Source organism: Austrofundulus limnaeus, unplaced genomic scaffold (genome assembly GCF_001266775.1).
Source record: "Austrofundulus limnaeus strain Quisiro unplaced genomic scaffold, Austrofundulus_limnaeus-1.0 Scaffold246, whole genome shotgun sequence".
NCBI classification, from domain to species: Eukaryota; Metazoa; Chordata; class Actinopteri; order Cyprinodontiformes; family Rivulidae; genus Austrofundulus; species Austrofundulus limnaeus.
Window position 1 is genome coordinate 396748 of NW_013952648.1, and position 15201 is coordinate 411948.

General features: G+C 38.7%; 1 protein-coding gene across 1 annotated transcript in view; it reads left to right on the forward strand.

Annotated features, from left to right (window-relative positions):
- lbx2 (ladybird homeobox 2) overlaps positions 1-15201 on the forward strand; it is a 99033-nt gene that overhangs the window by 7673 nt on the left and 76159 nt on the right. The gene's annotated exons all lie outside the window — the stretch shown is intronic.

The following is a 15201-nucleotide window of genomic DNA, read 5'->3' on the forward strand; positions in this document are numbered from 1 at the left end:
TGCTCTATAGAGCAGTGGTTCCCAAACTTTTCAGCTTTTGACCCACAAAATAACAGTAGCAGAGACATGTACCCCCGGCTATTTTTGGATGATAAACATTTGTATCAGGTCAACAAAACATGGGCATAGTAACAATATTTTTATACTACATTTATCCATTTTAAATATACTAACCTCACTCCTTTGTAACAACTAAGGCAAAAATGTAATTAATTCCTAAAATCTTTTCAGGACCCCACCTTGATGTTGGGACCCAAAGACCCCAACTTTGGGAAACACTGGTCTAGAATACGGTTGATGTATGACCATATCACATGTCTTCAGTTGTTTTTTCACAGTGTAACTTCACAAAATTCAGTAGCTAGTATTTTTTTAAAAATGTAAATAAATAAAAAAATACATTAATAATTTGGGTTTAGCTCCGGTATTAGTGATTGTAATAGCATTTTTTTAACATCTCATTTTGGCATAAATTTCATCAGCTAAGTTAGCAAACATGTAAATATGAATTCTTCAGTCCGTGATAAAATTCTAAACTCGGCTGTAAAATAAATAAATAAATAAATAAATAAAAAACTTGTATTTTTTTTGTTTAGATTGCCGACAACGCCATGAGTCCTGGGATATTGTCGGCCATGGAGGACACTCAGATGCAGCCCATGTTTTCAGGGTTTTGTCGGCCACATGAGCCTACGAATTGGGACTGCCTGCTGGGCGGCGCAGTGACCCAAGCGGCCGACAAATGCACCCTACATAGGCTGCAACCCCTGAATTGAGACACAGCCTGTATACTTGTCTATGGTCCTTCTCTGGTTGTCCTTTACTGTCCTACTGGGATAAGTCTGGAAGACTCCCGTTGTGAGGATTCACAGAAAGCTCAATCAGAGCTGGGGAGTATCTTTAGTATCTTGCAGGATCAGGATCTCCCGAGGAGCTTGAAAAAGCCCCGTTCATTCATAACCTCTTGGTGACAGGAGGCTAATCTATCAGAGGTGGCAATTTTTCACACTCGGCTAGCATGAAGAGTAACACGTCACTTGGCYGCTGGGCTAAAAGTGTGGCCTTGGAGAGGAAGAAGGAAAAAAAATCAGCTCATCAAGACGGGGTAATGAAAGGGAAGCATCTTCCAAGATTTGTCTGTTTCAAAACATGCCTTTATAGGGTTTGTTTGGTGAYGGCGCGATATTGTGATCATAAGTGAGCATTTTAACACCGAGTCTACAAGCAGTGGAATAATAAAAGCCATATTTGGCTTCTTTAGAAATACATTTATAATAAAAAACTTCCTCTTGAAGAGTAAATGCGGTGATGTAACTGATTCAAGACACAAAGCAGATGAATAAAAATGTTTTTAATCTTTGCAAATATGTTAATTAAAATGAGTTTTCTTTTGTGTTTTTTGTGTGCCATAAAAATAAACACAATTAGGTGGTTTTGTAGCTTTTGTAAGATGAAATATCGCAGCGTTTTATGAATGATGCGTCTCAGCAGAAGTGCGGAGTCTGACCTCACGTCCAACTCTAACCTCTAATAAAGGAACCCTATAATGTCAAGTTAACTGTGATTAATGGCAGCACCAGGCACAAAGTCGTCTCTGTGTACAATACCCACGGTGTAAATACAGCTCAAAGCATTTCACAGTAATCCAAAGAACTCGCAAAATCATTTGCAGGCATCTGCATTGAAACCCCGCGCGGTACTTCGATGTAACAAGCTTTATTTTTGTCTTTTCCAAACCGAAAACATTTAATTAAAACTACTGTAGGGTTTGCAGACTGGTAGAGCTGCTCAAGTGTTCTCGTTTTATTTTATCGATCATTCTGTGAGCGCAGCCCCGTCTCGTCAGAGATGTGACGGCTTATTTTAGAGCAGAAACTCTTCTCTCCCCGTCCACCCTATAGGTTTATTGGCTAACGCAATGCTGTCGAAGTGACACCCCCGGGGCAGGGGAGAGTTTATCATTCTGCTGACAGGCTAAATAACTTGTGCCGCAGCAACAGATAACAAATGGGCTCAAGTTGGGGCTTGAGTGTCTGTGTGTTAAAGACAAGAACAACTGGATGGCAGCAGAAATACACGGTCTTTACGTGTTGGCATTTGGCCATTAAGTACACAGAAAACTTAAAATTAAGAAGTTTCTCACCAGGCTTCAACACTGAACGTTTAAAATACCACAGAGTCAACTCTTGAAGAAGTCAACCCCCCATTTTTTGTGGGGAAAACAGTTCAGATAAACAGTTGTTGGCAAGTGATATAAAATATTATGTGTGTATCACACATATTTATTCAGATATTTAAAGGGGCAATATCATATAAAATCAACTTTTTTGAGTTTTAAATCATGTTGTAATATTATACTCTCATAAAAAAACATGTCCAAAGCCTTGCTTTGACTCATCCATGCATGTCTGAGAAATCCTGCAGTGTTTTTAGGAAGCCATGCTGAGGATCAAAACGACAGGTGGGGACCAGAAACACCTCTGGGTTGTGTCTCCAAGCCGAGTTTCCTCATCACGGAGCACACCTCCCCACCCCCTGTGTTGAAATGGACGGGACAGAAGCGGAAGGTGTTTCTTAAAGAGACAGAGGCCAATTTCAAGGCATTTAGAAGAGGAAGTGATGAGAAGATGAGTTTATTTTCTGTTTAAACATAAAAACAGCATTTTCAGAACAGCTAAAGGTGACATAGATACTTTATTATGGTATAGTATTTAAGCATACATATGCCTGAGAAACGCATAATATTGGTCCTTTAAGAATGTATGGATACGAGGAGACCTTACAACCTGATGCAAGACAGGGGTATAGTATGTCACATGACCAATTCAAATCACTGTTGCTGAAAAAACAGCCTCTCCGAGACTCTGTTGCAATGTGGACCTTCACTCGTGACGTCACACGCATCATTTGCATGCATTATCCGCCGCACTCACAAATTGGACAGTCTGAGTGTATTCTATGGAGATTCTGTGTTTCCATTGCAAATGTGCGCAAAACTTTGTCGATATTCTGTTAATGTCGAAAAACACAGTTTCGCAATTGCAGYGTTTCCATTAAGTAAGAAATGCTATTAAAGTCATGCGTGAATACATTTGTTCTTGCGATGTCATTGGCGGCAATGGATGTAAACACAAAGCATATTGCTACCACGACACTAGCGCTCATCATCAGAGGAGACGTCGGCGTYTTATCAAAGCTTTCGAGCGACAAGCCCCTTATACTTGGGAGCGGCTACGTATGCTGCATTTTTGGGAAATTGTAGTCTGTGATTTTACTACTTTTACTATTTCAGTGATTTTACTACTACTTTTACTTCTGTTGTCTTCTTTGTCATCTTTTTCACCAGTAGAAACATCCGGTTGTTGATTACCTGACTCCCATGATGTGAAAAAGATGTTTCCATACACCAATTTCGATACGGACGAAAAACCTTATCCTAGTGCATAACCCTTTTGTCAAAAAGTTAGTTTTTTCGAAATCGACATGTTTGTGTCAAAGTACCCAGCTGTCTTTGAATATAAATTTATTGATGAATTGTCTAAAATAGGACACAGTACAAATGTACAGATTGTAGATTAATTGTTCACCACAACTAAATATTGCAATAATTTACGAAATATGGTTAAAATTATGAAAAAAAAAACTCTTGAATTTTGCAATGAATTTAGCTTATGTGTTGACATTCAGAGGATCCATCCATGCATTCACACCACCTAATCTTGTCTCTTGATAATCCTCAATGCTTCCTGCATCGGGTGCATAATTTACAACATTAGACTTCATACTGCTTTGACTGAATTTTATAAGATGAGACTGGATTGATTTCTGGCTCTCATTATTCATCCCTCATAATGACCCTTCAGGATTCAGTGTCAAAGCGGCAGGCTAATGAGCTGGGGTTGTTGATAGCGTCACACTCACCGTTCACTTTTATCTTTTAGGTTCACGTCAAAGAATCTGTGCAGGCTTCTCTGCAACAGTGCATAAAGTAAAAACTTGGCACTTACATGGAAGCTTTGAAGGACGCTGTATTTTCTTGTAGCTGTGATTCCTCACAAACAAATGCAGTGTTCATATAAATATTCTTATTTTTTTTACACAGATATCTCATTTTACAGCTGTTTCTGCCCAAACAGTGAGTTTGAAATACCACGGGGCACTTGTCTCCTGTCTTAAGCTTGTAAAAAAATTGCAGCCAGAGATAAATTCCAAGATGTCTGAGAAGCTGTCAGTGTTAAAGAATACACTGGTCTTTCAGATCTAGTTTGCATGCAGACTCCCCCTCCCTCCTTAGCAGGACCACCTCTGAGGAGAAGTTGGACTTTCCCACAGTGAAAAAACAGACGCGGAGTGCAGTCAGTGCACCAAACTTTGCCCGTAATCGTCTTAGCTTGCTTCTTTCGTTTAACCCCAACACGTTCTCGATTTTTTTCTGATGTCCAACAACGCTGAAGATAAATAAAACTGAGAGGTTTTTAAAACACAAGAATCCCTTTTTAAGGCTTTGTATGCCAGGGTCTTGTTATAACAGTTATGTTCTGCTGTATTATTAGGCTTTTACTTCAAGCAAGGACCACCAGTTATGCCAATGAAAACTTTTTTTTAACAATTCATTGATTTCTCTATCATTTTGTTAAAATCTACWTTGGTAAGTTTCAACAGCAACCTGTCTCATCTGTCAGATGTCCTTATTAAGGCTGTCTAATAAGCCCAGGTTACAGGATGGTTCTGAGAAGTAAACGATATTCTCAGAGTGTCCAACACATACAAAAGGCAGCAAGCCTCCGGGTGGATTTCATACTCTAAGCCTATTTTTGTTGTTCTGATCTGGGCCAACCCTGGAGCCCATCCAGGACGGCTGAAGTAAAGCTGCCTAGTCCCTGTGGTTGCATCACAAGACCGGTGGCTTGGATGTGAAAGTTGATCGATTATAACAAAACAAATCATGCAAAATCCACTTTTTTTAACCGTTAAATGCATTTCGTTGTGTACTTGGAGTCTCTAGGAGTGCATAAAATGTGACATTTAGCTTCTCCTGGTGCTGCGTGGATATCTTTATATTCTGTTTGGGTCATATTTTTCTAGAATGAACCAGGGGGCGGGGCATAGAGTAGTTTTTTTGAGCGTATGCTTGTGTGTTTTTCTGTATTAAACAGAAGATCAAAGCTCTTTTTTTAACTCACCCTTCCTATGTGTGTGTGTTCTAAACTGCAAAGGTAGCTTACTACGTTGCGGAAGACCCTGCACATTCGTTCCCCCATGTTTGTCATGTGTGTGTGTGTTTCTCCTGACAGATGTTCTAAACTGCAAATTTTGTTCTGCACTGCACCTTGATGTTGTGTGTGAATGACRATAAACAATTCTGAAATAAAGCACCATGTTCAGAATTAAAGAGACAACCCCAAAACGAGTTGATCTGAGACACGCCTCAGAAAAGGGGCGGGGCTTGTGGAGTTACAATAAGGAGGAATTCCGACCAAAACTTTGCAGTTCCACTTTATATAGACCCCAACTGAAGGATTTAAATGTGAAAAAGAATTTAAAAGCACTGTATGTCTACTTTAAGCCACAACTACAAGTACTCATTATGTCTCAGTTTGATGATGAATGTGCCTTAAATTAAGAATTTATGAGCACAATTTGTGACTGGATGCCGTCTACATATGCTTTTTATCTATGGAAACAGCCAGAGTGACTGAAAATAAAATGTTGGTCTTAGAAGTTGTGCACCATTCCACTGCCCTGCTTGATCTTCAACAGTCGCCATACTCAATGTTTATTTTATTTTTTGTAAGTTGATAGGAGATTTGCTCTTTTGTATTTCTTACTAAACATCTTCTCCAAGATCACATGGTTGTCCAATTTTACCATTGTTGTTTACCTGCACAGATGATGGCCTTTCTAATGTAGGTCAATCACAGCTTCCATGTGGTTTCAGGCTAATTCTAATTCATGCTAATTTAAGCTAATTCATGTTTTGCTTACATTGAGTGCAGACCCATATTTAAAATTTGTATTCAGTATATCTGAAATCAAAAATTTGCTGACTAAAGTCACTTTTGTGTGTCCACTCACTTTGCATGGGAAGAATATTTACAAAAAAATAAAAGATCCTTGCTAAAAATACTTTCCTTATAACTTTGTTATAAGAAGGTGTACGTGTGAATCCTACACCTGCGTTTAAAATTTATATTCAGTATATCTGGAAAACTACTTGAGTGCATTTATTTCAAACTGCACCTTATAATTTAGCTCAGGATACTATTTTTATTCTTACTTTGAGGAGAAAACATGACTTTTTATATGTTTGTCTTTGCAGTCTTTTAAAAACAAATGCAGGAATATGTGTTCATTTTTCACAAGGCAGCAGAATGGATATCAAACGCTCCATCCTTCCAAACCTGTGGTCAAACTGGATGTGTGAGTAACTCTTGTGACTAATTTCCCTCTAAGGTTCAGAGCACAAACGGCCACGACGGGGCGTGCAGTGCACAAAGGGAGGGCACGCTTTGTTGTGCTTACGCTGGTATCCTGTGAATTTACAGCCACCGGGGCCCTTATTTTCCCCTTCTCCCGCAGAGATAAGGGGTGTTTTTCTTCAGAAAATCTACAGGGGGCTGGGTGGAGCTAAAGGACACACTCAGCTGCTAGATTAACTCATCAACACCACATTGCAGGGTGTCAACAGAAATGTTTCACACACAAGACCGACAAGGAATGAATACCATTTGGAGGTCACAAGTGGCAACCTCACGGTCTTTTAGGCCTTTTAAATGTTAGTGTCTGCCTTTCAAGAGCAGGGATGTAACCTTTAAACCTTTGAGAGGAAAACGGATACTTGTTGGACGGCCCCGCCTCGTCAGTTCCTACAGTAGATTATGACGACCAAATAAATCAGAGGAGATGAATTATTTACTGTCCATCTTGTAGCCACGAATATAAGTTTTATTTTTACATCTCTTTTGGTGTTCACACGGTCCAATACGTACAGATAAATCAGTGAGATGTAAATATAGTCATCATGCATCCATACTAAAAAGGTCRGTCACAGATGGGCTGTCACTGTCATCTCCTAATGCACAGAATGAAAGTCTAAAAATTGTATCTAAAAAAGCAACACCTCTGCAAAGCTTCTGCATTAGAAACACGATTCTTTGCGCTCCTCCTTCTCAGAAGAACCGAATTTCATGGAACCAAAAAACAACTGACAACCAGAGACATGGGATCAAATTTTAAAAAGACATATGGTTGTGGCAGGCTGTCTTTGAGCTGCCTGGCCAATGCCATTCCTTGTTGCTTGAGTCATCGAAACTCTGCGTGTAATGGCTTCCAAATTTAGATTTTGGTGCGAGTTTCAGACAAACTCTTCTATTTGTTGGGAAGCACCATCCATGGTGGTCAGAGGTTAGAGGAAGATGAAGACTAAGGATGAGAGATGATGATTAAAGTGTGTCCCTGTTGACTCACTCTCTGCGTGTGAAGAGCCTGCTCTGCTCAGGGAAAATCACTGTTTGCCTACTAAAGCTGCACCACCCTGGGGTGACATGCAAGTCTTGTTTTGTATGTTTTCTTTAGCTCAAACCCAAATCTTTTGCTAAGCTGTGCTCCAGTAGGTGGCAGACTCTATGGATTCTTTAGTAAAAAACCAACATAAGTTTCAATTTATTTAAAAACAACATACAATGAAGAATCTTAAATGAAGGTTTTAAAACTCTTATAAAGAAAAAAAATCTTGGTGTTTAAGAGTTTTTGATGAAAAACTGAAAATATGAAATATAGTATCTATGGAATATTGTGTGATGAGCCTTTTCCAACACGAGTTTGGTAACAATAGACTTCTCCAATAAGACCTCTCCAACCACCGCTTCTAATGTTAATATTTTTCTTTCAACATTCCTGATGAAGTAATAAGCAAAACCCCAGTATTCAAATCAAATGTAATTTTCTTGAGTTTGCACAAGCACATCAATTGAAATGTGTGAGCAAAGCTCTTAAAGGGGCAGTATTGTCTATTTTCCAGACACACAGTTCAATTCTGCATCACAATCAAGTAGCTGTTATCTTCAGTTGTTATGAAAAAGCGGGATTTATCAAAAATAAATAGGACTTTGCAACATCTAAAGACCTTGAAGAACCTCCTACCGTTTCCAACGTTCCCACTTCAAGTCTTCGCAACACTCCTTATAGGGAGGGAGTGCTCTGTGGGGTGGGAGCTCAGCTGCAAACTTGAGTTCCAGGGAAGAGCTTTGTGTAAATAGGCGGAGCTTTGTACCAGTGAGCATTTAGGCAGCTCCACATGGCTACCACAGGAGATTCAAGGATTTCTCAAACATGCATGAATGAGCCGAAGCAACACTTTGTTTTAAATGAGAGAATGAGATTATAACGAGAAGTTTATTTTGCATAATCACTCCCACCCCCTTTAACATGTCATCCTATAAACTCGTATTGGAATTTGGAATCCATCGTTTTATTTGAGACAATTTTATAAAATATATATACCATATTTATTTGTGTATAATACGATCTCAGGTATAATACGACCCTCCCCCCTTTTTTAGCTTAAAAAGCATAAAAAATTTAATCCTCAAACTACCTCCAATTTCATACAGATTTCAAGATTTTTCAGCCTTTGCAGTCTTTATTCATATTAGTAAAATGATCATTGGACTGTTCATTTTATTTTAACAATATGTACTAAAAGGTATTTTGACAACAAGTATATATCAGCTGTAGCAGCATCATATGAATTCTGGCATTTTACACATAGTCCACCAGGAGGCCCCAACACAAAAGTCAGAGACTTCGCATGAGATTTGGGCCATCTTCTGGGGGAAAAGCAGATTACTTCCTACTCGCGAGCGCCCCCTCTGGTGGGGAAACGATTTTTCAGGGATACAAACTTTTTCAGAACACCGGTAGACGGCAGCCATTACAGACGAACATGTGTTTGTTGTTGTTCCAGGAGCGGCTCGGTCACACGCTAATGTCATTAGTTCGTTATCATTGCTAAGGTGCAGGAACACTTTTTTCCTTTTTTTATCACATCATGTCTTCTGCCTGGATCTGTTTTTATCTCGCTCTGAAGGACGGAGGAGTGTCAGAGGTAAGCTCGTTTCAGTTGCTTTTTACGTCGTGGTCTTATTTCCAGTCCCAGGTATTTTGTGAATGAAGCCGATATTTCAGTTAAAATACATAAGTAAAAATATTTATCTGAGTATAATACTACCCCCAACTTTATGGATGATTTTATGGATTACATTTTATGTAGTAAACTTGAATAAATACGGTATGTTAAATTGATGTTTTTTTACTATTAGACATAAAGAAGCGACAAAAATAAAAACTGCAAAAAATAGTTTCAATCCAAAGTGATTAAAACATGCTTTGTTAGTCTCCATCACTTTGCTCACTGTAACCATGACTGAAGGGGTTTCAGATTACGACACATTCATTCATTCCTCTTCCTGGTTACACCCCTGGAGGTGTTACCTTTTACGTCAGACGTAGAGCGTAACTAACGTTTGTTCGTGCTACATCAAGAACACATAGATAAGACACTAACTCTCATTCTCTGTTTTAAACCTATAAGGCTGCAATGATCAAAATGTGTAAAAATACAGTCCTGGTTCTAACATTCAGTCAATCAGTTGTAAAATTTCCTTCAGGGGGATCATGGCAGTGTTATCAGTGTTGGGTTACAGGTRCAGTTTGGCATCGGACGGGTTCGGGAGGTTAAGGGGCGAAAGGCAGCGTTGTCCCTGTTAACCCTTTAGCTCACCGGGTCCCAGTAGCTGGCGCCAGCCTCGTCCGGCGAGCTGCCGGGGCAAAAATAACCTGGCTGCAGTTGTTGGGCAGGGGAGAGTGACAGGGGAGAGCATGTCACACCAGGCGATCAGGTTTCAGCGGCTGTCATCAGAAAGCAGTCATTACTTCTGGGCTAATTATCTGCGGCCACATGTAAACAACCAACCTGACAGCGTGAAGACTACAATGTGTTCACAGCTCGCGGCTTTGGTTTTGTCTCCTGTGCTTGACTTCTGCTGGCTCCATTTCCAGTGTGGACTCAAGTGCTTGAGTCTCAAAAGCCAGTTGAATTTGAAGGTCTAAGAAAAGACCACAGTACAAAGTGGAGCTTCAAATTTACCGATTGTTTTTATCTTCTTCTGATCAATCAACAGAATTTCCTTCATCCAATTTTTCTTTCTGTCCTTTTTAAAAATCAGATCATTWTACCAATAACTACAGACAGTACATTACACTTAACATTTCCTACAAATAACACTTACTTCCAAATTTAAGAAAAATAATGGGAAACAGTATTCCGATAAGTTCCAGTACCATTTGTTGCGATTTTATTCATCAACCGGACCCTGACAGGTTCCGTGAACACACCCTCCCACTGGAAAGCTCAATCCAGCTGAGCCCAGGCTCAAAGGCTCACATTCCCCAGCCTTCATGGCACGTTTACAGCTCCAGCTCGTGTTTCTGTCACACGCTTGCCATGCCATACCTGTTCACTCTGCCCACAGCAAGAGTAACTGTGCATAACATGTTGTTTAAGGTTTGGAACAATTAAAGAGTTAGTAGAATTTAGAAGGCTTATCAGTTGGATTTTACTGGGGAAATAAAGTTTCTCAGCTTGAAACGACTTTTAGATGCTGATTTGTTTGTTCATTAATGGACGTCAAATTTTCCATTGATCAACAGGTGGTAGTAACGCTGCAATAAAGGCAGAAGAAAGAAGAAAACTACTTGTTTTAGCCATGTTTTTATCCACTTGTAATGCAAAGTTTGAGCAAACATTTGTCGCAAAATAAATGCGAATTAGGTGTTTTTCCGTCTGCTGGTTTGGAGCGAATCAACCAGTAGGGATGTAAATCACCAGCTTTATCACAATACAATATACATTAACATGTTTGGATGACGATTCGATATTTCTCTATCACAAAGTCTGTCATGATACGATTTCGATTCAATTCAATTCACGTCTGYGATCAATATAATGCAATATCATATGCCCATCTTACACAATGACTGTGTTAGATGGGCAGAAGATATTGATTCCCATCGAGCATATGCTGACGATATTGATCAATATTTTCATTTAGCCTCGATATAACTGAATCATGAACCATTCAAACCAATATATCCATACAGATCGATGTATCGTTACACCCAGTTGTGGGCAGCGCTAACCCAAAAATTAGCTCAGCAATTTCTAAAGTGCTTATGAAAATGTTTAGGTCTGCAACTTCAAAAACATTTATGCCATAGAAAAATTAGCAGAACCCAATATTAAAGTGCAAGTTCAATTGGACACTTGCTAGCTGGCAGCAATTCTTGTAAAATATATGAACAACATTGCCAATTAGCAGTGTATGAACCCTTGTACAGCTTAATCCTACAACCACCAATTGCTGGGGATGTGATTTCCTGAAACAGAACTTTGGCTCCTCGTGTAAAAATTAAAAAAGTTGTTGAGGATTGCTARTTCAGCTGATTCTTTGTCTTTTTCTTTTGTTTGTTGTAGATTTTTCATTAAAGAAGCATCAATAAAGCAATTTTAAAACTGTTTATTGGAAAACTGAAGCGATGCATTCTGGGTACATGACGGCTTTGATTTATGACTGGAAACTAAAGTTTTCCATGTAGTTGCTCTAGTTGACCACTAGATGTCTGTCTAACCCTGTTGGCGGATTGCTTCGACCATTTACGTCAAGTATTGAGCTCCAGCGTTTAAACTTTATTTTTTTTTGAAGGAGCTCCGATTGTAAAGTAAAATAAATCAATGCATACAAAATTTTAGTATGGATTACAAACGTTTACTGTTTTTGCTGGGAAAGGGAGTACTAAACATTGCCTTCCTGCTACGTAAGCAGACACAAAGCATTGTGGGAAATGAGAACCGTGACTGAGAGCAACTGTCAGCAAAGATGTATACGTTTCCAATAAGTGTGTTTATCTGGGAGGGGTGTTGTTGGACAGATCACGTGTTTTGTGATTCATTGACAGCCATACCTTCTGCTGTTCAAGATAATGATGACTGGTAGATAATTAGTTATTAGCGGCACTGCATTTTAATTTTAGAAAGCAAAAATCCGCTTATGAATTATAAAAATGAGTAAGTCCGCTAAAGTGCAAACTAAATATTTAGGTCCGTAAATAGCAGATTTGCACTTTAGCGGACTGGTGCCCACCACTGGTTACACCCCTATCAACCAGGGTATGCACTGTTATGTATGGCTGTAATAACAGGAAGAAGAGGTTGCAAACTCGGAGGGGGCACACATTACAGGAGAATAAAAAACGGGACAACAAAAAAATCCAAATCAACAGTTGATCAAGTCATGTGAAGTAAATTTTCACTACGTCAGAACTTATAATGAAAATGTGTTTCCATCTCCCATTATTGCAGATTAACTCTTGGAAAATCCAAAATCCAGCTAAAGTGAGGGTAAAAACYTTTTTTGCGAAATTGATGATTTTTTTTCGCTAATTTTGTCATTACCATCAGCCTTTTCTAATGTGACTGAAAATGCACGTAAAAAAAGCTTTAGAGCTAGTTGGAACACATGCTTCACATCAATTCAAATAAATCAAATTTTATGTATATTAAAAAAATGAATCGATGGTAGGTGTCCGTGTCTTTAAGTAATCGCTTTTATCATCAATGACGTCTTATTTTGCAGCTCACAACTAAAACGTCATCCTCACTTTTCTGTCTCTGTTCGGACGCGATGACAAACTTGTCACGAGCGTATTTAACACCTGTAAAAGTTCTGCTCTGACTCATAAACAACACATCAAATAAAACGAGGAACATAAAMAGTAGGCGTGGTGGCAAACGTACAGCTATTCGAGGCATTATTCAATAAAGAGTTCAACTTCTTCCTACAAGCTGTCACTTCAATCCTTCGGTCAGCGGAAAGCTTGTCAGGTCTAACTGTACAGAATTAATTGCTCGGCKTTATTCAGTTAGTGTTCTGAATGAGCACGAGGTTTCTGTTCAAATATTTATATATGCCTTCTAAACCAAATTATTTTGCCTCCGAGACAAAGCTAAAGATCTCATTTGCATGCTGGGGGCCTGTTTGCATGGCGGTGGTCTAACGGCATACATTACTGCGGTACTCTGTCAAGCGAATGACTGACATTTCTAATGGAACATGAGCGCTTCACTGAATATGGATTCAGCCACGCCATTAGCCTGTGAGACTTTGATGACCACGAGAAATGTGATAGGTAATTAGGTTTCGGGARCACGTTCGCTCATCCCCACCAGCCCAAATGAAGGGCCTGGCTGATCCTTCGTTTGCTAATTGAGTTATCTGCATGAGTCGAGAGTCGAAACTGAGAAGTGTCACAAATCAGACTCTGTTTATCTACCATTATGTTGAGGCGAGAGGCTTAGTTTTACGATATAATTATACCTCACAAGACAGCGACCTTAGCTAACCTCGTTTTGCAATGTGGAGCTCTTTGGCAGAGCCGTCGATGCATACTGGGCAGATTTTACTTGGCTTTGTCGGCTGATTTTTAAAAAAAAAAATTCTCAGCCCGTGTTTGCTTCAACTCCTGTCTAATTGGAGCATGAAATTTCTGCACAACAAAAAAACACAGAGAGAGTTTGATTAAGATCCTTATTCCTTCCAGATGGTGTTTTTCGGTGAGAAGTGCTGATGCCGCAYGAGGCTGTGTGAGGAAAATCAAAACGACGTGACATGACAATGACCAAACAAGAAACAAGAGCAGAAACTCCTGAGCGGAAATGTTATCCGTTTTGTTGAAGCCAAGAATGCGATTTGATCGACACTATCCACTTGCAGCGCGGGCCCTCCTCCTGCCCTCCAAAAAGACATTTGCAACTGGTGTCAAGGCCCAATAAATCATGCTGTATCAAAGAGGCCATGTAACGGTTTCTATATTTCAACATATGTGGAATCAGAACGCGTCTGTCATCGGTGTGAGCCACTCTCAGGATTTAAAAAAAAAAAAAGCCTTTTTGGAGGCCTTTCCCACTGTAATGTGGACCATATGTGCTATTGATTTGGGAGGTTTTACCTGCCACAGAGGGATAGTCCTGAAATGAGGTGAAGCAGACACTGTCATAGCTTTAATGTAAAGGATTAGACCTGTAAACTAAAATCAACAACATGGATAACTACGGAACGAAGGAAAGAAACCATACTTTCCTATTTTCTTGTAATATTTCTGATCAGAAAAAACAGAAGTTCTTAACGTTTTACTATTTTTTTTTGAAGTGACCCTTCAGTTTTTGTTTTCAAACTATTTTTATTTAAACATCCTCCAGTGATTTGACTGATTTGTTTCAAATAAGACAARCCTGGCAGACTTATGTTACAGTGAGACTATTTATCTTAATATTACAAATTGCTCTTGCTGTCGTCTGAGGTTTTAGGTTCTCAAAGTAACTGATCCTCATCCTGATTTGTCCACATATCTTTGTCTTGAAAACCATTTCTTCCATCTCCTGCTGCTTTGTTTCGAAGGTTGGCCCTCTGTCTTGAGTTAAATCTGCTTTTTTAGGGATCAACATTATTTAGAGACAAAAGGAGATTTCTCTATTTCTTGTTTGGTATTTCAAACAATGTTTCCTGAGAGAATAAGTTCATTCAAATTATGAGCATTTGCAAATTTGATGTAATAACTTCTGCCCTTCTTAAAAATATTTCCACATAATTCCTGCTTACGGAACAAAAAAACACATTTATTGTCAGAATGTCTGATTTAAATAACATTGTCTTACAATAGAAGCTGTTAAATAGTTTTACAGAAGAAAAAGTGCCTTCAATTTAATTATGAATGAAATTAAAGCAATTTATTGATTGAATATAGTTCTAGTAGTAAAAAAATAACCATGTTATAGATTAATGTATATTTTTCTAAAAAAGGTCAGTTTTTAGCTATTGCTCTACGTAAATATGTGTTAATTTCTCTTAATGCAGTGTAATTTTTCTGAATGCGCAGTTAGCTCACTCAAATATTTATTAATGTCTGTAACTCACGTAAAATAATATATCAAGCTTTAACTTTCACCATTTATACTAAAAAAGAATTGATAAAAACAAAGTCTGTTGCATTCATTTGATTGTGTTTAAATAGAAAATGAGCAAATTATTTTGTTTTTGACAATTTTGAATCATTCAAGATCACAAAATTATTAAACTGTTAAATATG